This window comes from Schistocerca americana, chromosome 1 (assembly GCF_021461395.2).
Source record: "Schistocerca americana isolate TAMUIC-IGC-003095 chromosome 1, iqSchAmer2.1, whole genome shotgun sequence".
Classification (NCBI taxonomy): domain Eukaryota; kingdom Metazoa; phylum Arthropoda; class Insecta; order Orthoptera; family Acrididae; genus Schistocerca; species Schistocerca americana.
Window position 1 is genome coordinate 829,605,455 of NC_060119.1, and position 25,529 is coordinate 829,630,983.

Here is a 25,529-nt window from a genome sequence, read left to right on the forward strand (position 1 = left end):
ATACCACAACTAAAGATCGTATGGAAGTGCGTTGTATCTTCGTCCAGAATGTTTGGTTCGCAAGAACACAAGCTCCTTGTAAACAATAGCCAGTAGTTATCTGAAGATGGCCTAATAAGCCAAAAACTGTAAGTAGGCTGTTTAGGTTTTTTTATTGGCAACGCCACCTCTGTATGAAAATCACTGGCTGTGCTGTGTGCAGTCTGTGGCTGCTTTACATTGTTGTAAGACTCGCCATTGTAGTGTTGGGCAGCGGCAGCTGGATGTGAACAGCGCGTAGCGTTGCGCAGTTGGAGGTGAGCCGCCAGCAGTGGTGGATGTGGGGAGAGAGATGGCGGAGATTTGTAATTTGTCATGAACTGCTATATTTATATATGATGATATCAAGGTAATTTTTTGCTAACTATCCCTATCAGTAGTTAGTGCCTTCCATAGTTTGAATCTTTTATTTAGCTGGCAGTAGTGGCGCTCACTGTATTGCAGTAGCTTGAGCAGTGAAGATTTTTGTGAGGTAAGTGATTTGTGAAAGGTATAGTTTAATGTTAGTCAGGGCCATTCTTTTGTAGGGATTTTTGAAAGTCAGATTGCGTTGCGCTAAAAAAAAAATATTGTGTATCAGTTTAAGGACAGTCGTGTATAATTCTTCAAAGGGGGCGTTCCATATGGCGACCCTGCCAGGATTCGAACCTGGAATCTTCTGATTTTTTTCTTGTAGTTTGTGTAATTAGTGTAGCTATTGTTTATTGCTAGTGCGTAATTATAGAGAGAATTTCCTTTGTAGTTGTAGTTTTTCATTGTTGTACAGTAAAACAGTTGTGGCATGCATGTAGATTTGCACCAAGTATTTCGCAGCTGCGCTGGCAGTTAAGTAGACATTATTTCCATTACTATGTTATTTTATTTTGCTCTTCAAATTGCGATTTTCTGTGTTATCGTGTGAAATATTGTGACAATAATGGCGTGTGAAAAACGTAATACTAGGCTCCAAAGTAAACTGAGAAATGACAGTGAAGGCGAAAGCAGTGTGTTAGCGCCACCGAGTAATGAATTAACTAATGTTCAAAGTAGTAATTTGGTAATTGTACATAGGGAAATGGAGCGGGCTGCAAACAATGGTGTAGACAGTGAAACAATTAGTGAACAGGGAAGCATTATCGATCGATCGGTCGGCTACAGCTTACCTCAGGAATCCGAAATGACAGGACACAATCTTGCAAATACTGTAGATTCAGGTTTTGCGTCCTCACCCTTTTCTCAAATAAGTCAAGACACATTTTCTGCTTTTCAAACTGCGAATATTGCCGGTTCAAATGCATTGCCGAATAGCACTGAGGAACATGTTTCAGACACCAGTGCATTGTTATTACAATTGATGCAACAAATGGGACAAAATCTTCAAAAGTTAGACACAATGGAACAAAATCAGAGACAAACACAGCAAAAGCTTCGAAAGTTAGACACAATGGAACAAAATCTTCAAAAGTTAGACACAATGGAACAAAATCAGAGACAAACACAGCAAAAGTTAGACGCAATGGAACAAAATCAGAGACAAACACAGCAGAAGCTTCAAAAGTTAGACACCACACTTGAACAAACACGTGAAGATTTAACTACTGAGTTACATAACATTGAATCGAAATGTCAAAAAGTCTGTAATGACGTAAAAACACAAATTTGTGAGCATTTTCAACCTATTTTTTCGCGGCATGAAAATGCATTACAGAATCACGAAGCAGCCATAAAAGAACTGCAAACTATTGTTCATCAAAATCATGAGACCCTGCAAGCTAAAATTGACTCAGTTGCATCTACCAATTCGGTTACGCAACTTGAAAAAACTCAAGAAAACTTAAAGGACACAGCAGATACTCTGAAAATTGGTTCAGAAAGACACATGGAGGAAATTAGTTCATTATCAGAGAAAGTAGTTGAACTTTCGGATCAGCCAAATAATTTATCTACGAAGGTAGATGACAATCTGAATGACACAAAACCGGTAGTCTTTAATGACACAGAAGAGTGCGAACAAATTAGGAAACTGAAACAAAATCTGAATCAAATTAATACGCAACACCAAACAGAAATCCGGGAAGTACAAGATCAGCTGACACAGCTAATACAAGAATTACATATTTCAGAGGACACTCGCGCTCCAATACGGGAAGAGGGACATAGAAATACGGAACAGCCACAAAATAATAACACAGGGCACTTCGGAAATTATGAAAGAAATTGGCAATGTACACCGAATTTTGAGATGGAACCGCCGAAACGACGTAACAATGACCGACATGCGAGTCGCCGACATGATGATTTTGACTATAAGCTGTTCATTACCACACGTAAATTCAAAACATTTAAGAATTCTGACAACGACATTCATCCACAAGCATGGCTTCATCAATTTTCTCATTGTTTTCCTCCCAACTGGTCATTGGAGCACAGGTTAGAATTTATGTGTGGCTACTTGGAGAATGAACCAGCTGTAAGAATGCGATCGGTCATTCACGATTGCCACAGTGAAGGAGAATTTTACCATGCCTTCCTCTCAGCATATTGGTCTCAAGCCACACAAGACCGAGTAAAACATGGTATCATAATGATGAAACATTTCGAACAATCTGAATTCTCCAGTCTTGTGAAATATTTTGAAGACATGTTGCACAAGAATCAGTACCTGTCAAACCCATACAGCCCCTCAGAACTCATCCGCATTTGCTTAATCAAATTACCTGAACATTTACGGCATATTATTTTAGCAGGACGTTGCAAAGACGACATTGAAGCTTTTCAGGGACTGTTACAAGAACTAGAAATTGACACTGATAATCGCGGAACGCGAAAACAAGGACACAACAATTACAGGTCACATCCGTCACAATTCCGTGACGACAGAAACAATAACCGGACATGACTGGTCTATTCTTACAACGCAAATCGTGACCAAAATAGACACCACCCGTACGACAACCGTTGGCAGAGTAGTAATAATTACAGGGAAAGATCACCTCTCCGCGGTAGTGACTATCACAGAGACAATCAGAGAAACAGACAATATGGGAACCAAAATAATTATTATCAAGGGAGTCAGAATAACTTCAGACGCAACAGTTCAGCACGCAGTTACGAGTCAGGGAGAAATTCTCCACCACTTAACCGACAAGAAAGAAACTACAGGAACTACCGACATGACGACAGACGATGTGATCGTAACGACAGATCTGAATTGCATCAGAACTGGCGGGATTCAAACAGAGCAGGGCCCTCTCGACGAGGGGAATTTGCAGAAGTTAGGTCTCCTAATCCTAATAACGACTTGCGCCAACAAAGAGACAGACAATGACTTGCACAGCAGGCAGCCGCATGCGCCAGTTGGCTCAGAGAAAAATAACATAGATGCTAACCTTGAGAAAAATTCCAGTATTCATTACCGACATATACCACACGATGATTCCGTTGAAGCTGGAGATCTGCATAGCAGTAAGAGTAAAGGCTTGCACCACATTTCACATGTAAAACCGTTTATTGAAAGATAATCTGCTTTTTAACTTAGTCTTTGCCATAAAATTTTTCACTTTACATTACTAGTATGCTTTGTCAGACTTAGAATCTGTTAACATGCAACAATGTTTGAAGTTAACTATCCAGTCTAGAACCAAGAGAACGTATTTAAACAGAAATTACAAATGCATTGTTATAGTGAACAGACGACACAATGTTGTTATTTGTACATTCTTGCTTGTTAGTTGCACGATTACGTAACAACTATAAGGCTCACATACTTAGAACATTTACCAGTACTGCTAATGAGATTTTAATGCAACATTTTGGTTTACTTGAAAATACATTCTGGATTTAAAGTACTTTATGTGAGATACCAGATGACACAGTGATCAGTTTATGTAACAGCTACACGATTTTATCACAACGCTACTAATGAGTGACAATTTACAATGTTGCTTTTGCGGTGTTTCTGTTTTATGTCTGCACAGTTTTATGTATTATTCTGGAAAGTAAAACATGTTTTAGTAGTAACTTATGTGGTATAGCTACAATGAGACAGCCTTTTCCATAGCGCAACAATACGTTATATTATAGTACTTTCTTGATTACGGTCAGGTACGTAATAACTACGATATCTATACGCAAAGATTTTCACTTTCGTTTATGATGAGGTAAGTACATTGACTTCTGCAGAACTTAGCTTTCGGAGGACGATAACTATGACACTTCCACAGAGATTATCTTACAACAAGATGCACAGTTTAGCGCTACAGTACACGTATTTGAGTGATTAATTTTGTACTTAAAACATTTATTTTTTAAAGATATTTGAAGTACAATGATACAAAGGTTTTCCGTGATACATTTCATTCCATTGCTGTAATTTGTAACACCTGAGGGTATAATTACATTAATGTTCAGGGGGGTACATGCTTACTTTGTGTACCATGTGTTTGGCAAGCACAAGGAGCCCTAGCTAATATGGTATTTGCTTATACAACTTTACACATCGGTACCATATTTCTCTAACACACAAATTACACAGCTATCTGATCATTTAACTGAGAGACAAACATTTATTTTACTACATCAGTGACACATGTTTACACAATTACACAGTTGGATAACTTCACACTTATGAAACTGTATTTTGTCTGTATTTTGTAAACTGTTCATATTTTTTCAGAATCATTGTGATACTATGAGAGCTTTGAATGATGTATTTGGTAAGGGAGCATGATTTTAAAGTACGTTTGAGGAAGATGACACTATTGAAATGAGCAGAGAATTTTTTTTAGGTTTTGAAATTATTGCAGAAAGCTACGACGTTTTTGAGATTTGACTGAGGTGTTATGATGTTATTATTACGACGACGATGTGTTTATGATCAATAAGATGATGCTACCGTATATGAGGAATAAGAAGTATGTTGGAAACCAAGAATCGTACTTTAAGAGTTATGAAATGTGCGTAAATTCGTGACTGTATCAAAATGCTGACGAATATTTTATTTGGACACTTATATTTATAGGATTTTCTTTCTACAGATTTGCAACGCTAATTCTTGACCTGTGAAATATTTTTATGTGAGACTGTCACTGTAGCGGAAACTGCTGTCGTAAATATTTCCGTAAGAAAGTTAAGTGACCACCTGCACGTAATGCGTCGCGGGCACCCACCTGGGCGACGGCCGCCCGAAAAAAAAATCCATTAGCCTTTCAGAGGCGCAGGTGGAGAAAAAAAAAGGAGAGACCATTAACCTCGCTATTGACATTCCTTTGTGGAAAGCATCGCAAATAAGACACGCTCATTACTTGGAAACATATGATTATATTGTGGAGCGCCTACTTTCTGCTACTTACTGAAATGCTTATAAACTGATGGGAAATATTCTTACATCTGCAAACCTGATAATGACAAGTGTTTTTCTACGAGAGTTGAGAGCTACTGACTTATGAAATGTCACATGACTATTGAATGATATTTGTATGCTTTGGTTTGCGTAATTGCTTATTTCATTTGATACCTGTTTTCCAGCTGTGTTACAGCATTAGTTTTATAAAATAAACTTAGATGCATTTGCTAATGTGAACACTTTCTGTCCACAGATCTATTAAATGATAATTTTGTAATCCACATTCTTTAAAAAAAGGAGCACTTGGAAAGGAAAGAACAATAAGAAGGGACTAGTAACAGTAACTGGACACATAATTTTCTTTTCAAGTACATGGTAATATTTTTTTTACAATAAGTTGTTGTGGTGCACCACTTTAATGACATAGATATTAAGATGTGAATAGACATTTCCCTTTTTCTGCATTGTTGTCTTTAGTGTAATATTTTTTCTGCTTGAACTTTGCCATGCTTAGGTATTAGTTATAGCATTTTCTGCTGCTGTTTGCCAGGCATAATGTTACTGAATTTGACTTTGTATTACGCTGTTAAGCCAGTTTTACTACGCATTTATTTTTCTTGTTTGCTGCACATTGCCATATATTAGTTGTAATTTATGCTGCTTGCTTTGCCTTTTGTATTTTTTATCATTGGTGTTTGTGTTAATTGTTTTGTGCTGCTGCATTGCCTCGTTCCTTAGTTTAGCATCTGAGCTCAGTAGATTTAAGTTAGCTTAAGAGGGGGTAGACTATATAAGAAACTAACTATGATGAATTGGAAGAAATGCATTGAGAAACTATAAGAAACAGATTTGGCAAAAATGAGTATTTTGCACTGAGAAATAATTATTTTGAAAGAAATATGAATAGATTACAGAAAGCAGGTATAGATAGGACTTTTTGGGAATAATGATGAATGAGGGGAGATCTCCAAGAAGTAAAGAAAGTTTTGTTTGCAAAATACTGCAGTAAAACAAACCCTGTCCTTTCCTTTTGTATTATTATGCTATGTGTTTGTGTATCCTTATGTATTTGTGTACTTCCTTTCTTTATGTGTTTATCTGATAAGATTTATGTTGTAGAATTTTTCTAGTACTAAGCTACATTCACTATGATGAGGAATACTGTTATCCTCAAATATAATTTGCATTAATAATATGTTATTTACCTTGTAAATATGCTTAGACATTATTTATTCTGTTTTGTTTTAATGTTCATGTGTGAAGTTGATGTTTCGAAAGTTATTCAGACCTTTTATGTATGTACTTATGTCATAATTCCTGTAACACTGATGTATATGTTTATTTCTATTCTTTTGTAAAGTTTGTGTTACTAAAAATGTTATCTGTATTGTTATGTTCTTTAATAATGTATTTTGTACCTTTGTAATTGTATTCTCATGTTATAAAATTGTAATTGACACCAGTTCATCTTATTATTAACTTGTAAGTTACATTTCACTGCACACATTTCTGTTGGTCATAGTATATGGACAATATGTGAGAAGTAGGGACTGTTAGTGTTTGCACGTGTGTTGATAATTCAGCAAGGGACTGGATAACAGCATTGCTGGTTCTAAGGACATTTCAAAAAAAGTTTTTTGTGAGTGCACGAGTGGTGGTTTATGGACTTGCTATATTCTCCGCAAGACTCTTCAATGGTGAATGTGCACCTGCACAATCGCAACAGATGGCTGCTGGCCATCTCTACAAGGACTACAGTGGGTCTGCACCTCTGGTGGCCCACCAATACCATTATCTCTACAAGGACTACAGTGGGTCTGCATCTATGATGACCCACCAACGCCATTATTTCTACAAAGACTACAGTGGGTCTGCATCTTTGATGACCCACCAATACCATTATTTCTTCAAGGACTGCAGTGGGTCTGCACCTCTGATGGCCCACCAATTGCTACAAGGACTGCAGTGGGTCTGCACCTCTGGTGGCCCACCAGTACCGTAATTTCTACCAGGACTACAGTGGGTCTGCTCTGTGATGACCTAACTACCAATATTCTTCAAAATGTCAACTGACTCTTCTGTGGGTTTACTCTGTTGTGGCCCATTACCTGTCTGCATGTCGAGTCAGCACTGTCTTTCCGTTGGAAGGACAACACTACTTTTTCAAGACTGCATGGAAATCCACTACGTCTGTGTGCATTGTCTTTTACTGCTCAGACTTTGAGAAAAACACTGCAATTTTACTGTGACGAATGATGAGGACTGTCTTTATGGACTGTGAGAAAATTTTAGCTTTTGACCAACATTGTATCAATAAGTGTGTGCCTTTGATTTCTTTGTTATTGTAATTGTGAAAAAAATTTTAACAAATATGTATTGGCCAGCGCCCAAAAAAATTTGTAAAATTTTTTTGGGTAGCATGGGGGCTATGTAAGTAGGCTGTTTAGGTTTTTTTATTGGTAACGCCACCTCTGTATGAAAATCACTGGCTGTGCTGTGTGCAGTCTGTGGCTGCTTTGCATTGTTGTAAGACTCGCCATTGTAGTGTTGGGCAGCGGCAGCTGGATGTGAACAGCGCGTAGCGTTGCGCAGTTGGAGGTGAGCCGCCAGCAGTGGTGGATGTGGGGAGAGAGATGGCGGAGATTTGTAATTTGTCATGAACTGCTATATTTATATATGATGATATCAAGGTAAATACATTGTTTGTTCTCTACTAATATCTTTCATTTGCTAACTATCCCTATCAGTAGTTAGTGCCTTCCATAGTTTGAATCTTTTATTTAGCTGGCAGCAGTGGCGCTCGCTGTATTGCAGTAGCTTGAGCAGCGAAGATTTTTGTGAGGTAAGTGATTTGTGAAAGGTATAGTTTAATGTTAGTCAGGGCCATTCTTTTGTAGGGATTTTTGAAAGTCAGATTGCGTTGCGCTAAAAAAAAAAAATATTGTGTATCAGTTTAAGGACAGTCGTGTATAATTCTTCAAAGGGGACGTTTCAAAACTAGTTCATACAATTAAAAATCAGTAGAACAAAAAACCGCCTAAGTGTTATTCAACCCTCAATATGGAATTGTTCTGTCAAGAAGCGACGGAAGAATCCATAAATAAAACAAAAAGAAATTTAGAATGGGATCGTATTGACCCCAGCGGTATTAAAAGCATAAAATCATGAATAAATTGTAATGTGTTGTAAATACGAAACTGATACCATTGACTCAGAGAGATAATGTCATACTTTTTTAGGAATAGCTTTGAAAACAAGAGAGATATGATTTACTAGTGTACTTTGCGGTCATACTGACTGTACTGGGAAGAGTACAACAGCTGATACAACAAACCCTAAAAATGTGTACAAAAATGAGTGGAAAATAATATTTTCATTATTGAAAATGCTTCGTATAGCAGCTGTTAAACATAACATTCATCATTCTGTTTTCATAAATGTTACATTCATGAAACAAACAAACAATTTAAACTGGGGTCAGACTGACTCGAGTGGTACCCAGAGTAAAATCCACAAATAAATTATAATGTGTTGTAAATATAAAAATGAACGAAACATCACTGCAGAAAATTGACTCAAAGGGAAAAAGTCTTCATTTTTCGAAAATAATGGTTTTGAAAACAAAGGAATACATATTTCCCCAGGAGTAATAGTAAGGTTAACGTGTTATTAAGCACACAGGTGAGAAGAAGTTTAGAAAAGGTTTGACATTTTGTTTAAAGTTTGTTGGAAGTCGCTGATTCCTCTCGGTATCAAATACTGCATGATAGTAGACTGGGTAGTTTATGCTCTGTTATATGGAAAAGCTATTTTTTCAGTGTCTGCTGGAGTATGTGTCGTACGATAATATAGTTCTGCCGGTACATTCAGTGGTATATGTGGATACTGCCTACAAAATGAGTGCCGAATACAGTTAGTAGTAAAGTAGTAACACATTAAAGAATCATGCCTGATGCTGAAACTTTACGGTACGAAGAGAGAAAATGTAGTAAGCGATACACTTTTTTCTTTCAGTATTGGGGAAGGGGGAGTGGTTAGTGAGAAGAAATTTCGTAAAGATTTGAAACTGTATGTAAAGTTCGTTGGATGTCGCGAAGTGCTGTCTGTCGAAGAAAAATGTCTGGGTAATTCGCTTGACATGTGTTACATTGCATTAAGACATACACGCTTTTCTAACTGTAATACTTTCTAACTTTTCTATGTAAAAATAAGTAATAAGTTGAATACTATGAACTATAACTGGACTGGACTGAAATGGTTTCCTCTCTAACTAAATGTGTGTGGCTGTGTTGTAATCCTGAACAATGCAAGTGGTGTACTTACGGAAACGTTAGCTGATAAAATGAGTCGTCAGACTATGTGAAGCTGTATAACTTTATAACTGTTGCCGTTAACTTCAACCAAATTAATTTGAAAACTAAGACTGTAAGTTAAAGATGCGACCCCGTGTACAGTAGACGTTGCTACACTACATGTTATCACAATACGTGACTTGCAATTCCAACACACATAAATAACCGAACAGAAAATGATACATAAAATTACGGAACTAATTGTGAAAGAACACATAACCAAAATGTTTCTGTAAAAGAAGTGACCTGTAATACTATGTACGCAACTGCCTAAATAAAGTTCAAAACGGTAAGTGATACAAACGCAAACGTATCACGGCTCTCTACGAATGAGACTGTTTGACAAGCAAATTAATTTAAACTTAACTTTACGTAAACTAAACCTGATATTAATCATGAAAAGCAATATCTAACTGTGAATGATCGTATTGTCATTATTCTGATGTAAAACTTGTTCTAAAAATGTTTATGACTTACCTGTGGCAACAGAAACACGCTACTGCTCGATGTGACCAACATAAAAAGTACAGCGCAGCAGCAAACCAGCTAAATAAAAGAAAATCCCTGCGCAGTGCAATGCAAGGACATACAAATACGCTAGGCACATTAAGCCTCAGCTTTACTTTCGCGCAACTGTGTGCCATTCAGTGCAATGCGATGACACATCCAACCAAAAAATAAAATTAGTGAGGAGGCAGTGGAGGACACTGCATTTACTGAATAATGTAAAGAGACTAGCATCCAAAAATGGAATTACTTATACCTCCTTTAAAAACTACAACCATCTTTGCAAAACGTACTTCTTATTACAAATATGACTCTGCCATGAAATTAATTATTTAAATAATAAAGAAGTGGTAAATCTATAACTTTTGAGTGAAAAATACCACAAAAATTTTCCGTTTTCCAAATATATCATAAATTACGCGGAGGCAAGCAGAACAGTAGCAACATTATCTGTAGATCTTCACAATTCTCAGATTAATCTTTACGGAATTATTTTTCCAAATTTCAACACCCTTCTATCTTTATCTCAGCTCTGCAAGCTATTTCCAGACCGCTCAGTAGTGTGACCAACACCCGTCCCACTCACTTATTTCTCACAGAATGCTTCTGGCAACGACAATGCTACTGGCAATCAAAGATCACACTGCTTATACGCAGAACTTCTGTGGCATAGCATTTCGACTGTTGAAGACCACTGTTTCAAAAATTTCCAATGTACAAATGTGGAGAACAATTAGAGTTGCACTCTACCAAAGCTAATGTTCGATAGTTTTGGTACAGTACATAAACGACATGCTAAATGGTAGGATTACATGTAGTATTAGTAACATTGGTAGGGGAAGAAACACAAATAAAGGTGTGAAAGAGAAACTGGCTGCCGCCGAATGCTCTTTGTTTTTTCGTTTATTTGTTTCGTACGTTCCATAGGTTATGCAGCCACTAACAATCCTCACTCACTTTCTACATGGATCATTGCTTTCGATTTCTAGGAGAATCTGGTAAGACACAGAACACATATGCAAATAAAGCTATCGAAATAAACTCTAAACAATTCGTTCAGTGTTAGTCCACCGTGTATTTTATATCCTTGTTGTTGTTGTAGTGGTCTTCAGTCCTGAGACTGGTTTGATGCAGCTCTCCATGCTACTCTATCCTGTGGAAGCTTCTTCATCTCCCAGTACTTACTGCAACCTACATCCTTCTGAATCTGCTTAGTGTATTCATCTCTTGGTCTCCCTCTACGATTTTTACCCTCCACACTGCCCTCCAATGCTAAATTTGTGATTCCTTGATGCCTCAAAACATGTCCTACCAACCGATCCCTTCTTCTACTCAAGTTGTGCCACAAACTTCTCTTCTCCCCAATCCTATTCAATATCTCCTCATTAGTTACGTGATCTACCTATCTAATCTTCAGCATTCTTCTGTAGCACCACATTTCGAAAGCTTCTGTTCTCTTCTTGTCTAAACTATTTATCGTCCATGTTTCACTTCCATACATGGCTACACTCCATACAAATACTTTCAGAAATGACTTCCTGACACTTAAATCTATACTCGATGTTACCAAATTTCTCTTCTTCAGAAACTCTTTCCTTGCCATTGCCAGTCTACATTTTCTACTTCGACCATCATCAGTTATTTTGCTCCCCAAATAGCAAAACTCCTTTACTACTTTAAGTGTCTCATTTCCTAATCAAATACCCTCAACATCACCCGACTTATTTCGACTACATTCCATTATCCTCGTTTTGCTTTTGTTGATGTTCATCTTATATTCTCCCGTCAAGACACCATCCATTCCGTTCAACTGCTCTTCCAAGTCCTTTGCTGTCTCTGACAGAATTACAATGTCATCGGCGAACCTCAAAGTTTTTACTTCTTCTCCATGAATTTTAATACCTACTCCGAATTTTTCTTTTGTTTCCTTTACTGCCTGCTCAATATACAGATTGAATAACATCGGGGAGAGGCTACAACCCTGTCTCACTCCTTTCCCAACCACTGCTTCCCTTTCATACCCTTCGACTCTTATAACTGTCATCTGGTTTCTGTACAAATTGTAAATAGCCTTTCGCTCCCTGTATTTTACCCCTGCCACCTTCAGAATTTGAAAGAGAGTATTCCAGTCAACATTGTCAAAAGCTTTCTCTAAGTCTACAAATGCTAGAAACGTAGGTTTGCCTTTTCTTAATCTTTCTTCTAAGATAAGTCGTAAGGTTAGTATTGCCTCACGTGTTCCAACATTTCTACGGAATCCAAACTGATCTTCCCCGAGGTCCGCTTCTACCAGTTTTTCCATTCGTCTGTAAAGAATTCGTGTTAGTATTTTGCAGCTGTGACTTATTAAACTGATAGTTCGGTAATTTTCACATCTGTCACCACCTGCTTGGGGAGAAGAGAACCACTTGTATGAATATCAAGAGCTCAGATGACAACCCAGTTCTAAGCAAAGAAGGGAAGGCAGAAAGGTGGAAGGAGTATATAGAGGGTTTATACAATGGCAATGTACTTGAGGACAATATTATGGAAATGGAAGAGGATGTAGATGAAGACGAAATGGGAGATAAGATACTGCGTGAAGAGTTTGACAGAGCACTGAAAGACCTGAGTCGAAATAAGGCCCCGGGAGTAGACAACATTCCATTAGAACTACTGATGGCCTACCAGATATAAATTGCATTTTAAGTTGCAAAAATTAGTTATCGTGTAATTTCTGCGTTTCTGCATAACCAAAGCAATTGCCTTTGAATCAAATATAGTTTACGTAGACAAAAGTAAAAATTCTGCAAAATTATTGTTATTTTGTACACAATAGAACGTTCTTCATCATGACCAAAGGCAATAATTTCCTGTTGCTATTGATAAGAGTGAAAGTCGTTTATAACTAAAAGAAACATGTTTTATATAAGCTCGATGAAGTACTGAGGCGATGTTTCATGTTTTTATTTTTCTGTTCTCTTCTTAATTTTATTAGTCTCTTAACGCTGTATGTTTTTCAGTTCTTACTAAAAACTCCCTCTGTTTCATGTTACAAATCAACAATTTTCGAATTAAACCTGAATTAAATATTGATACGTTCAATCTTGCTGTAAATACTGTTTAGTTTTGAGTAACAAACAGTAGTATAACTATGTGGATGAAAAATTTTCCATAGGTTATGCAGCCACTAACAATCCTCACTCACTTTCTAGATGGATCAATGCTTTCGATTTCTAGGAGACATACGACAGTGTACATTAGCGAAAAGTAATTTTACAACCCTAAGTACGATCCACCGATGAAAATGTAGAGCTCACGTCACTTCCCTAAATATCAAAAGAAAAGTGCAACCTTACAACGTGACTTACTGTGTTAAGTCTTTAACATCAGATTATGTTTTTTAATGAGTGGATTATAACAGCAGATTAAATATTTAAATTCGATGAATACTGAAATTTGAATATAAAATTTTTGTTGCCCCTTGGAGCCGTTAGATAAGAAATCTGCAACTGAGACTGTGCTCCGTGAAAGATGAATCAGATTGACCATAGAATAATATAGATTATGTAACTGACATAATACAAAAAATATACCGCTCTCCAGCGTAGACCCCATGAAGTGTAAAGGTTGGAGTCAACCGCTTGGGAGTTGGATGGATACCTCATGAGAAGAGTTGCTTTGGTTTTGAGTACAGCCACTCATGCATCACTGTTTTCACGTCCTCAACCATATTGCTAACAACTGTCCAGGAGCCCGGGGCACGGTCATCCGATCTCAGTTCCATCTGCTTAAAGACTTCGAGGGGCAAAATAAAATTTGATTTTCGAAAATATTTTGCGTATTTATTGATCGAAATTAGTAATTAAAATACTGTCAGCGTATAATCATTAAGAAGTATACTGAAGAGCCAAAGAAACTGGCACATCCGCATAATATCGTGTAGGGCTCCCGCAAGCACGCAGAAGTGCCGCAACACGACGTGTCATAGATTCGACTAATGTCTGAAGTAGTGCTGGAGGGATCTGATACAATCAATCCTGCAGGGCTGTCCATAAATCCGCAAGAATACGAGGGGATCGAGATCTCTTCTGAACAGCACGTAGCAAGGGATCCGAGATATGTTTAATAATGTTCATGTCTCGGAAGTCTGGTGGTCAGCGGAAGTGTTTAAACTCAGAAGAGTGTTCCAGGAGCCACTCTGTAGAAATTCCGGAGGTGTGGGGTGTCGCATTGTCCTGCTGAAATTGCCCAAGTCCGTCGGAATGCATAATGGACATGATCGGATGTAGGTGATCAGATATGATACTTACGTACGTGTCATCTGTTAGAGTCGTATGTAGACGTATCAAGGGTCCCATACCACTTCAAACTGCACACGCTCCACACCATTACAGAGCCTCTATCAGCTGGCTGTCGGAGTTTGCGTCATGTAGGAGCGCAGAACGAGCATAAACTCGACCGCCATCGCTTCTTACTCCAACTAAAAATCTATTCGAAACACAGTTTCCAAGGACTGTCCACATATACCACTGAATGTCAGCCATGGTGTTTTAATTTATTACTTCTGTACTACTTACTCTATCCACAGCGCACTTTCCAGACATTATCTACATACCGGGTGATCAAAAAGTCAGTATAAATTTGAAATCTGAATAAATCATGGAATAATGTAGATAGAGAGGTACAAATTGACACACATGCTTCGAATGACATGAGGTTTTATTAGAACCAAAAAATACAAAAGTTCGAAAAGTGTCCGAGAGATGACGCTTCATCTGATCAGAATAGCAATAATTAGCACAACAAAGTAAGACAAAGCAAAGATGATGTTCTTTACAGGAAATGCTCAATATGTCCACCATCATTCCTCAACAATAGCTGTAGTCACAGCACTGTAAAGCATGTCCGGTGTTATGGTGACGCATTGGCGTCGGATGTTGTCTTTCAGCATCCCTAGAAATGTCGGTCGATCACGATACACTTGCTACTTCAGGTAACCCCAAAGCCAATAATCGCATGGACTGAGGTCTGGAGAACTGGGAGGCCAAGCATGACGAAAGTGGCGGCTGAGCATACGATCATCACCAAACGACGCGCGCAAGAGATCTTTCACGCGTCTAGCAATATGGGGTGGAGCGCCATCCTGCATAATCATCGTACGTTCCAGCAGGCGTTTATCAGCCAGGCTGGGGATGATGCGATTCTGTACCTCTCACCCGCCACGGTAGCAGTTTTGCTGTCCAGCGCCATCCGTCGGACATTTTGTGAACTTTGTTTTTTTGGTTCTAATAAAACCCCATGTCATTCCAAGCATGTGTGCCAATTTTTACCTCTCTATCCATATTATTCCGTGGTTTATTAAATTTTCAAATTTATGCTGACTCTTTGAATACCCGGTATATCACTGAATGTACCTGTCACATTACATCATTGTGCTACACATATTTCAAGAGATATGAAGTTATAAACAGTTAGATGCCTGAAAAACTAGCTTTTGCTTAAAATGGAGCACAAATTACACAATGTATACTGATCCAATGTTTCATAGTGAGAGCACTTAGCGGTTTAACAAAAATTAAGCGTAATTTGAAACCTTTACTAATGTTTTTCTCACTTATATGCTTGAGCGCAAATATCTGACAAATTAACTCATTTGCAAAGTAAACAGAAATTTGATACTGTTTTTACATGGGGGTTCGATTCGTGAAAGACTGGAGTATACTGGTTGTCTCTAAAATGCTTACCTCACAGCGCTTCTACGAGCCGTCAAAACAAGTGGAAGTAACTCGATATGAGATGTAGTGAACAGTGATCTCGTTGCACATTTGAGTATGAATTAAATCACCGTTTATCTTCTTTCCAGGTAATGCTCCACAATTACCGCTTTTGTACGCCTGAATACGGTGAACATGGCTTTTCCTGTCAATGGTTGCGTGTGAAATTATTTGGGTTTCGGTGAAGACATAGGACGCCGTTCGTTGCTTGATCTTTTCATTTCATGTTGGTGACAGTACGCCATGTTTCAGCTTCTGTAATAGTTCTGTCCAGGAACCCAACATCTTCGACATGAAAAGGAACCAAATGTTCTTCACAGGCGTCGGTGCAACGATCTCTGAATTCAGCAGTTAACAGACGAGGCACCCATCTTGCCACACTTTATTGGATCGCAGCACATCGTGGAAAATACTGTGTGCGGAGCCGGCCGCGGTGGCCGAGCGGCTCTAGGCGCTACAGTCTGGAACCGTGCGACCGCTACGGTCGCAGGTTCGAATCCTGCCTCGGGCATGGATGTGTGTGATGTCCTTAGGTTATTTAAGTTTAAGTAGTTCTAAGTTCTAGGGGACTGATGACCTCAGAAGCTAAGTCCCATAGTGCTCAGAGCCATTTAAACCATTTGAACTGTGTGCGGAACCAACATTAATATCCAAAACAGCAGCTATTTCGTTAACATCACGTATCGCCGCCCCAACGCGGTGCACTTCGAGAATGTGGCGGGCCATCTTTTTGCACTGACCCACCTTCTTGTGATGCAATAACTGGTAGCCAACTGAGGGTCATTTGTTCGAATACGACAATTTATGCCAACTGTCAAATCTCAAGTAGAACTTTTACGAATTTTATTGCACTTTAAACGTTTTCCTTGAAAACAATAGTGGCCGATAATTAAATGAAATTGGTGAATGCATACTCGTTCGACGTTCCACGGAGCTACACGTCCATTAACTTAACGTAGTTAACTACTTTAATTTATAGCAAACATCATGGGTTGGAAAAGATCCTGCCCTGATTCAGAAAGAAAGAACAGTAATGATGTCTACACGGTGATTCAAACGAAGTCATTAAGAAAGTTGAAATCAAGCTGCAGAGTAGCCGGAATTTAACAAAACCACTATTCATAGACTGGCAGACAATCAAGTATCTGAACTTCATGCCCAAAAATTACTGTCCTAACAGGAGATCTATTCCAGTTTTACAATACAAATTGATATGTGAACACAATGTGATGGGACTTTTTGAATATTTATTTTACACAGGTAACCTATAATTATCTTCCCTGCCGAAAATTCTCTTAGAGGGTAGGAGCTGGTGTTACTTCGAAGTAGGGTAAGCAACCATCGTGAACTGCGTCGTAATTCTATGAATGCCAAAGATGTGAGACATAAGTTCAACTATGTTCCCAAAAGAAATATTCGCGAGCTGACTAGCTGATACCACCAGCTTTAGGAACTGGGCTAAATTGTACTGTTACTAATCGAGATTACGTCGAAGACTGAAGAAAATATTTTGTTCGAACCATCTGATTGGTTGATGTATGCAGCCTTTCACTGAATGACATACAGATATCGAAAAATTTGCGCTTCAGGTAACTGCATAAACGGACAGGCATTGTAGAATATTCACTGGGTATTTGGCATACTCGACGAATTAGAAACTCATCGACAAAAAATATCCAAGGCTCTGGGATAAACTGTATTTTAGTATCCGGACCCGTGACCACCGCTGGATTGTAATAGTGTAAGTAGGCTGTTTAGGTTTTTATATTGGCAACGCCTCGTAGGGCTCTGTATAAAAATCAGTAGCTGTGCTGTGTGCAGTCTGTGGCTGGTTTGCATTGTTGTTGGTTGTTGCAGTGTTGGGCTGCTGGATGTTAACAGCGCGTAGCGTTGCGCAGTTGGAGGTGAGCCGCCAGTTGTGGTGGATGTGGGGAGACAGATGGCGGAGTTTTGAGAGCGGATGATCTGGACGTGTGTCCATCAGAGACAGTAAATTTGTAAGACTGGATGTCATGAACTGCTATATATATTACGATTTTGAACACTATTAAGTTAAATACATTGTTTGTTCTTTATCAAAATCTTTCATTTTGCTAACTACGCCTATCAGTAGTTAGTGCCTACAGTAGTTAGAATCTTTTATTTAGCTGGCAGTAGTGGCGCTCGCTGTATTGCAGTAGTTCGAGTAACGAAGATTTTTGTGAGGTAAGTGATTTGTGAAACGTATAGGTCAATTTAGTCAGGTCCATTCTCTTGTAGGGATTATTGAAAGTCAGATTGCGTTGCGCTAAAAAACATTGTGTGTCAGTTTAAGCACAGTCATGTATAATTTTTCTAAGGGGACGCTTCAATAGAGTAATCGGATTTCGTTTCATTTCTCAACCGAATTCATCTTTATGTCTGTTTTGCACTGAAAATATCTGGACGACCGTGCAAATGTCGTCGGTGCGCGCAATATGTATTGTTTGTAAATAAATTTGTTCTATTAAATTACGGTAGTTGCTGCTGACAACAATAATGCCCATTTTACTCTTCACATTCAGTCCTGATACAGTACTGTCTGCTTTTCCAGCAATCTTAGTTGTACCTGACCACTGAAACACAGCATTACAGATATGTTTACTGATGAAGAGTTGGAACGTAAGTACCTCCCACACATGTGTTAAATGAAAGCAAAGTAAGAGCGCCGCAGTGTCGCTACGCTGAGCTGCTCACGCAGTGACGTCAAACACATCGAAATACTTTTTCATTCGATAGTTGTTGGTTTACTGTGCGTTTTGAGTTGTGGGGCTCAAATGGTTCAAATGGCTCTGAGCACTATGGGACTTAACATCTGTGGTCATCAGTCCCCTAGAACATAGAACTAATTAAACCTAACTAACCTAAGGACATCACACACATCCATGCCCGAGGCAGGATTCGAACCTGCGATCGTAGCAGTCGCGTGGGTTGTGGGGGATTTAGTGAATTTATATCGCAGGATATTTCACTCTTGTGAAGATATTTTCGCTGGAATAAAAGTAACTAGGCTAACAAACTGAACAAATGGTATTAAATTATTACAGTGACGGAAAAAATTGCAACACCAAAAAATAACCAGTATAGAGTAATGAAATTACGAGAATACTTTTGTCTAGGTAAAATGTTTAAGTGATTAACATTGTAAGAGCACAGGTTAATATAAGCGAGAGATAAGCCATTGCAAGTGTGAAATGCTGGTACATTGATAACCAGCGTAACCGCCAGAATGTTGCATGCAAACATGCAAACGTTGTGCCATGGAGCACTTGATCAGTCAATACAGGGACGATTTATGCTGTTTGTGGATGACACTGGAGTTGCCGCCCGAATATCTCCCACATGTCCTCCATTGGGGACAGATCTGGTGGCCCAAGGCAACAAGTCGACACTCTGCAGAGCACGTTGGGTTACAACAGCGGTATGTGGACGTGCGTTATCCTGTTGGAAAACATGCTCTGTATTACTGTTCATAAATGACAGCATGACAGGTCGTATAACCAGACTGACTTACAGTTTTGGAGTCAGGGTGCGTAGGATAACCACGAGAGTGCTTTAGCTGTCATATGAAATCGCACCCCAGACCGCTACTCCAGGTATAAGTTCGGTGTGTGTCTAGCACGCAACCAGATGGGTTGCAGGCCCTCAACTGCCCTCCTTCTAACCAACAAATGGCCATCACTGACACCGAGGCAGAGCCAGATTTCATCAGGAACATACCTCCATCCTGCCTTCCAGTGAGCTCTCGCCTGGCACCACTGAAGTCGCATATGGCGGTGGTTTGGAGCCAGTTGTCTCGGAGCTGTCCTTGAACTAATCGATTTGTAACAGTTCGTTGCGTCGCTGTGGTGCCAACTACTGCTCAAATTGCTGTTGCAGAAGCAGTACAAGGCGCCAGGGGCATAAGCCGAATACAATGGTCTTCCTTCTCCGTAGAGCCACGTAGCCGTCCGGAGCCCGGTCTTCTTGCGACTGTACAGTCTCGTGATCACCGCTGCCAGTAGTCATGTACATTCCTGCCAAGTCTTTTTGAAATATCGCAGAAGCAGCATCCAGCTTCTCGTAGCCCTGCTACACGACGTCGTTCAAGCTCAGTGAGGCGTTGATAATGGCGTCTTTGTCGTCTTAAAGGCCTTCTTGACTTACATCAACATGCTGCTTGCAGTCTCGAAGGTAACTAACGTTCACGACCCTTACAGTGTGTATTTAAAGTAAACCTGATTTGCATCCTCATAGTGGCGCTACTAGCACCACCCTTACGCGACTGGTGTGAAATGTCAATTGACATCATATTCGATATGTGGAAACACGTCTACCAGATTTCCGTTATGTCGCATAACTCCTTCTTGGTGACGCGATTTTGTTTTCGTCAAGGTATTCTGTAAGCAACCTCAGCGTCTCTTATAATATACGTCTCTTATAATACACGAAATATTACTGACCAACCTCCGAAAAATTGTTGCGATTGTTCCGGTTCATACCGTATAAGTGGAAAGTGGCAGTGAGTGAAAAATAGACCGTTGAGAATCTAGAACTTTTATAAGTAATGGGGGACACATGTGGACATTTGTGATCTCCTGGAAAGCCTCACAAACATTTAACCTGCTATGATATATGTAGCCTAAATATTAGTCGTCTATCTGACCCCAGTTTCCGGGTTCAATGCTCATTTTGGAATACATGGGCGACTTGTTGTTAGTTGGGGTGGGCTACACAGCACTTGTCGCATAACCAACATGTTCTTAAAAGAAGTGAGGTCCATAGTGCCACGTCAGGGTAGACTGTAATAAATCAGGTGAAGCACGTTATACGGCTGTGTTCGTTATACTGCTACACTTGGTCCCGTAAAATATTCGCATATGCCCGGAAGACAGATCTAATGAGACGACGCCCAGGCAAATCATTTATCATTGGCCCGTGGATAGGGACATGTAGAGTAACTGTTTTTTCGCCATAGGACAGCTCTTGCAAAGCAACTTGACTAGCCGAACGGGAGGTACGTTTTATTTTGCCAACTACGAACACGTCTTACACGAATATGCTGTTTACATTCTCCAATAAGACGTAAGTATGTAGTGATATTAATTATCTCTGGATGAACATACCATCTCTACCTAGGTACAATAAAGGTTATTTAAGTTGCAGACAGAATTATCCCCTGTGTTAACGAAAATACACATAAAATATTTTTTTGTTTTTGTGTGTACTGTACAAAATGGTTCACGTCTCCTTCTTGATGGCACAGATCACTTATTGGACATTCCTTCAATCCTATCTAGAATAAATAGGTTGATTTTGTTTACTTTCTTCACACGTACATAATCATTGTTACATATTGTGCACTTCTTTTTGAAAAGAAGACTCATGGACATGAAATTTTTGTGTGCAATTGACATAATGCACTCCTTTCATGATCATTACTGAATAAGATTTCAGTTCTAGACAGAGCTGACCGTAGTTTGAACGGACCTGATTAACCGTTTTCTCTATGAATATCGGTAGTTTGACGAGGCTCTCAATTGCTTCATTATATGAGATGTCACTATGCTACAGAATACACAAAAAATCAGGATATACACGATTTTGCTTGTGTAGTGACCTTTTTTATATACACTGTTACAAGCGACATAATATCGTTCCATTTTGGATTTTCGAGGTTTTTCAGCATTCTTAGAAAATTAGTTAGTATCAATACACTGTTCCATGAGCAAAATATGCAGTATTTTACTGATCCTCATTTTGAATGGCATCCGAAAATGCACTGCTAACTCTTTAGATAGAGAATATAGAACAGGTCCAGGTATTCCAGAATGAGATTTTCACTCTGCAGCGGAGTGTGCGCTGATATGAAACTTCCTGGCAGATTAAAACTGTGTGCCCGACCAAGTCTCGAACTCGAGACCTTTGCCTTTCGCGGGCGAAGGAGAGCTTCTGTAAAGTTTGGAAGGTAGGAGACGAGATACTGGCAGAAGTAAAGCTGTGAGGACCGGGCGTGAGTCGTGCTTCGGTAGCTCAGATGGTAGAGCACTTGCCCGCGAAAGGCAAAGGTCTCGAGTTCGAGTCTCGGTCGGGCACACAGTTTTAATCTGCCAGGAAGTTTCAGGTCCATGTATGATGCAACGCTGTACATTGTAGTTGTGTGCGCATCTGCTATTTTTGATCCATCTGATACCACACAGGTGACGGGGAACACACAGATTTACATTGAATTAAATGAGTGAAACGAAAATAAGAAACCTCTAAAATATGTATGAAAGAAGCGAGAGCGATAAGAACTGTGTGATAGAGATTAACTTTTTTTTTAAATTTTACGATACCAGAACACATAACTCAATAAAAAATATTGTATTATGTGACCAAATTCACACAGGTTCTGTATTTTTTTTATCATTTTACACATGAACTTCACATCTGTGATAGTTGTGTGGAGCTCTTATTACGATCACTATCATACATTGCTATTTTTCTTCTTTTGTGTGGATATACGGTGTCAGAATAATAAACTGTCATGACAGCAGCGCCTTTCCGCCACTTAGTGAGAAGTAGATACGAACACTGTTGACGAACATAGTGCCACCTGAAGATGTTAATTTAGGACATCTTGTAGCGATTTAAAAGACCTAAAATACAACTATGTTAGTTTTTATTAACATCTGTAGCAACGTTTGTTGTAATACAGCTTGATGACGTCGAAGAGGGCTAAATTGCGTAACTGCTGTTGGTGAAATTATTTCGAACTGAAAGAAAAGCTTACGAAAAAAAGAATCTTCTTGCAAGAAAAATGTTCTTCCTGTGCCCATGCTCTCACCTGTAACGTGCCTACTGCAGCTCACTATTTTGGTTTCCCATCATTTGTAGTCTGTATCTTGAAATCATGCAGAAACACGTATCTTATGCAGACAACATCAGGTCAGTAGTCATATTAGGACAGGACAATGTATACGCTCAATGAAGATAATAATTTTGCTTTTTATGTGATTCAAAGAGAACACGATACACATCTGAAGACAACTGTGCCTACTCAGTGGTGCGATCTGGACGGTTAATACGGAAACACAGTGTGTAAGCAGCTCTACTGTGCTTGTCTTGGCGGTACTTCATGGGGACAGCACTATTCATAAATTGTAGTATCAATAGTCTATTTTTTTGTTCGTAGACTTCACCTTTAAACTACCCCATAGGTAAACATGTAAGAGGGTAAGGTCTGGGAACATTGGTGGTCAGAAAACGTGGCCATTTCCGCCAATCCATCTTTTGGGAAATGTTAGGTTTACTGGTAAATGATGTCAGCCGAAGACTAAAATGTGCAAGGCCTCCGTCATGCTGAAAGAACATACTCATCATTGTAACCAAAGAAACCTTTTTCAATAATGTTGGGTCTAGCTTTCGGGAAAATGTACATAACAGGAGCTTGTAAGAGGATGCAGTAGCACAACACTCCCCAATCAACAGATGGTTTGCCGCCCAATGTGACGGACCGGTTCTAGGCATATTAGTCTGGAACCACGCGACCGGTACGGTCGCAGGCTCGAATCCTGCCTCGGGCATTGATGTGTGTGATGTCCTTAGGTTAGTTATTAGTTTTAAGTAGTTATAAGTTCTAGGGGTCTGGTGACCTAAGATGTTAAGTTCCATAGTGCCCAGAGCCATTTGAACCATTTAAACAGATGGTTTATCACGCCACCCTAAATATTTACAGAGATGCGTCCATCGAAATACACTCCTGGAAAATGATAAAAGAACACATTGACGTAAGTGGATAAGACCTGTTACGCTTGCACGGGACACTATGAGAGAGCAGTGCATGCGATGATCAAACGCGCCACGCTGCGGACACACCAGAATCTGCGTTATCAGTCGTGGAATGCTGCAAGTTGCTCAGCGGTTGTTCGCCGCCAGAGCCAGCGTCAGCCAGTTTGCCGCGGTATACGGAGGTCCTTGTGTGCCTTCAACATTGTCAGCATGCCGTGACAGCGTGTACGTGAACCGTTTGTGCAGCTGACTGAGTTTGAGCGAGGTGGTATAGTGAGCCTGCGGGAGGCCGGATGGACATACCGCAAAGCTGCGGGGCGAGAGGTCTCCACAGTGCATCGATGTTGTCGCCAGTGGTCAGCAGAAGGTGCGCATGCCCGTCGACCAGGCAGCGGCGACGCACAGGTGCACGCCAAGACTGTCGCATCTTACGAAGTGCCGTGCAGAACGGCACCGTCACTTCACAACAAATTAGGGACACTGTTGCTCTGGGGGTACCATCGAGAAACATTCGCAACCGTCTCCTTGAAGCAGGGCTACGATCCCGGTGCTGTTAGGGCGTCTTCCGCTCACGCTCCAACGTCACTCAGCCCGCCTCCAGTGGTGTCACGATAGGCGTTTATGGAAGGACGAATGGAGACGTGTCGTATTCAGTGATGAGAATCGCTTCTGCCTTGGTGCCAATGACGGTCGAACGTCTGTGAGGCGTCGTGCAGGGGAACACCAAAATCTGGGGTGTGTGCGACAGAGGTACACAGGACTAACACCCGGAGTCATGGTGTGGGGAGCAATATCCTGCACTGGTCGTTTGCCACTGGTGAATAGAGGGAACATTGAACAGTGAACTGTACATTGAAACCATTATTCAGCCGGTCTTGTTACCGTTCATGCACCAAGAAGGCGACATGCTTTCCCAATACGACAATGCACGTCCATATGTCTCCCGTGCCACCAAACGTGCTTTTCAAGGTGTACGCCAACTACCTTTGCCAGCATGATTCTCAGATCTGTCCCCCATTGAACATGTTTGAGACTGGATGAAACGTCATCTTGCGCGGTCTGCACGACCGGCACGGAATCTGTCCCAGCTGAGGCACCAGGTGGACATTGCATGACAGGCCGTTCCTCAAGACTACATTCGGCACCTCTACGATCGTCTTCATTGGAGAATTGCAGCCTGCATTGCTGCAAAAGGAGGGTATACACATTACTATCGCCGATATTGCGCACGCTCTGTAGATTTTACTCACGTGGGTACGGCTCTGTCTTTGTGATGGTGTGTTGTATACGTCCCCAAGAGTTTGTCAATAAATTCCCTCGGCTGGGTCGACGAATTCATGGTGTTGTTTTTTCATTTTCGAGGAGTGTATGTCTCCATCAAGAACTTTCTTTCTTTCGCTAACGCCATAGTCCCGCAGCGATCGCAGGATCGGCGTGGTTACAACGGATTTGGCCATGTTAGTGTTAGAGATGGCCGGAATACCTTCCTGCCGCCACTCCGTACCCCCCAGGACGGAATCAGTGTACCCCAACTGTTTGAGTCTAGTGTAAATCGTGAAGTAGTGCGGACGTGTTTCAAATGTCTGCGACGCGTGTAGCTTAGGTGGAACGTGGGGACCAGCCCAGTATCCACCTAGCGGGATGTGGAAAACCGGCCTAAAAACCACATCCAGGCTGGCCGGCACACTTGCCCTCGTCGTTAATCCGCCAAGCGGATTGCCAGCGCTCCTACCCGAGTCCAGGAAGCAGTGCATTAGCACCCTCAGCTACCCTGGCGGGTCA